This window comes from Dermacentor andersoni, chromosome 7 (assembly GCF_023375885.2).
Source record: "Dermacentor andersoni chromosome 7, qqDerAnde1_hic_scaffold, whole genome shotgun sequence".
NCBI lineage: Eukaryota > Metazoa > Arthropoda > Arachnida > Ixodida > Ixodidae > Dermacentor > Dermacentor andersoni.
This window is the reverse complement of record NC_092820.1, coordinates 130,570,432-130,573,361: the sequence shown is the minus strand read 5'-3', so window position 1 is coordinate 130,573,361 and position 2,930 is coordinate 130,570,432.

The following is a 2,930-nucleotide window of genomic DNA, read 5'->3' as shown; positions in this document are numbered from 1 at the left end:
TTCACATCACCGGAGAGGCGTCTACGTTTACACAATGTAGGAAACCACAGTAAAAGAGGATCAAGTTTTGTTGCCAGCTGCTTCGCACTTTTGCATATTTTACTAATTAGCTGACTGGACGTCGTTTCGCTTAATATTCAGCTTTATACCTAACGTATGAATAACATTGTCTGCGGAACTTTCCTGGTCTGTGTTAAAGTAAATTCAACATCTGTATGCCACTCGCAAAACAGGAAAAAAGAAATAGACATAGAAAAAAATCTAATCTAAACTACACTTCTCAGCGCTGCCAATCTCTTACCTAAAGATAACAACTTATGGTGCAACAGTATTTTTACAAAAATAGAAGCTGTGACCACAAAGTCTCCTTTTCTTTCTGTTATTATAAGGATAACAGTATCGGAAATTTTCGACGGCTTTCAAATGCTAATGCTCAATAACAGACGGGGCCGTCTCGACACCTTGCAGTAATTCCCACTTTAGTGTTAATTTCAATATTGCGCAAGCTGCGACCTTATGTATATAAGTAAAATATATACGTACATATATATATATATATATATATATATATATATATATATATATATATATATATATATATATATATATATATATATGTATATATATATATATATATATATATATATATATATATATATATATATACATATATATATATTATTTATTTCTTGAAGAATATAAGAGTTGCTGGCAATTATAGTTACTTGAAGAAGTCCCCGTTGGAAAACACAACACCCAATTTTTAACCCTTCCACGGCGTGCAGGCCTTTACATGGTTTGATTTTACTGACTCATCGACAAAATCTATACGCGGCTAAATACCAACGCAGTCGCATGATCTAGAAGCCGCCGTTTTATGCATTTATTTGAATGTCTGTCTGGTACGTTACAATACGGGCCAATGGAGCTCATAGGCAATGGTTTACCGCCTTGAGCACCTGCTAACATTGTGCCGTTATGTAAGCCGTGGTGGTTCTTTCTTTAAGTTTTTTTTTTTTTTTTGCTGCGTGCGCTGTGTGGCTAGACTAAAGCGCGCACCGATGTAAGGTTGCTGAAACGCCAGTGGTATTATTGTTCGACCGTTACAAATCTCCGTATTATTGCAAGATCTGCGATAATTACCACACATCCTTTGTCACAAATATTCAGCTATGGCCTTGTTCACAAATGTGTCCAAACGGATTGTTCACAAAGTCCGAGAGGAAGAGTGTAGACGCACTAGCACTTTCACCGAGTTTCATAGCGTGTTCAGTGCACCGACGAGTCTTCGCATCGTCTGTGACACTCTCTTGATCCTGCCACTGTTGTTGGGAAGCCATAGCATGGCGTTGAGCTTCTTGGCGACGTCTTTTCGTTAGGCGTTCTTCGCGTTGCTCCGGAGTCTCGACCGCACGTTTTGCCTTGGCACGCTCGTTCTTTCGACGCTTCACGGCCAACTACCAAGCGACAACCTCGGGTTCTGAAGAATTTAGGTTTTTCAGTCTTTTGCGCCGGTTGGCAGCGGGTCGACTATCCTTAACCTCCACGTCGAGCACGCTGCCATAGAGAAAGAAATTGCGCTACATCAACCGTCTCTCCCACGCACTTATACGCACGGTGTGCCCTCCTCCCGCATGCGCGGAGGGCGCCCTCCTCGTGCGTCCTCCGCGCGGCGCCACAATCGTAAATGCAGCAGCGGGCGCACACGGCACCGGGGCGTCTGCGGAGACTGTGACGTCACACCTCTGGAATGCGCCGCAGTCGGCGGTAAAGTCCCTCAGTCGGTGGCGGCGAGGAGGGCGCTCTCACGCATGCGCAGTGTGGCAGGCGCAGAAGCACGCGAAACTCGGCTCCAACCCGCGTAATGTAGCTTTACGCTTTCAAAAAACAGCACACTTGCCTCACTGGCGTTGTCAGGTTCACGTCAGCCCCGTGTGTAGCCAAGAACATTATGAAAATCCCCTGATCCTATTACATGTGAATTACAGGAAAGGCAGTGCGCGGACCACAGCCTCGAAAACTGTAAGTTCTATTATGCGTGATGAACGCAGCAAATTGTGGCAAGCGCAAGGACCGGACATATGAACGCAATGCCTTCTAACTTCAGAGGTGTGTGTGAGAATGTAACCGAATTTGGAGAAAGACAGCGAAAACGGGGGGCGAATCGAACCGGGGGTACATATACTATACAAAGAGTGCAGTCGGTCACAGAGGTCGGCTTACTTCGAAATCTCCAACAATGCACTTGTCACTATCTGAGCTTTCGACACATGTGGCGACGGTCCGACGACTTATCTCATGGTGAATGCTTTGAGTCCAGCTGATCTAAGGCTTGATTTGAAAGCAATTTACAAACGGTAGTGAATGCTAGAATTACACTTCATATTTAGGTGCTGAATGTTCTATGCGTAAATTGATGGGAGTGGTATGAAAAAAAAATCTGCTTGATAGTTATAGTTACAATGGCAGAATAGAATCACGTGTAGCAGTTCCGTAAAAAATCATGATGAGCCAACCATGCTAGCTACGTAAGAATGTTTGTACTATGCTTAGTTACGTGGTTATTTGTGCCACTAGGTAGCGGTATGCGTTATGAATGGCGCTCACCTCAACACCGTGCCTTCGCGATACGCGGTAGCCAACGGCTACTTCGAGCGTCACTTGCTCGAGGGCGAGCTTTGTAGCGGCTGTGAACACCTCTGGCCACATATGCTGCGGAGGCACAGCATTTAACGCTACGTCTTCATTTGGGACCAGAGGGTCCACGTGTACGCGATAGCATCTCGAAACGTAAACTGTCACGAGGATAGAATGCGGGAACCCTCCCCCTTGCCGTCATGCCAACGTGTCGCACCACATGCTGGTATCACACTACCCTGCATTACCAAATGTGCCACCGCGCAGTGAAAGGGTGGTAAGGGGAGTATTCT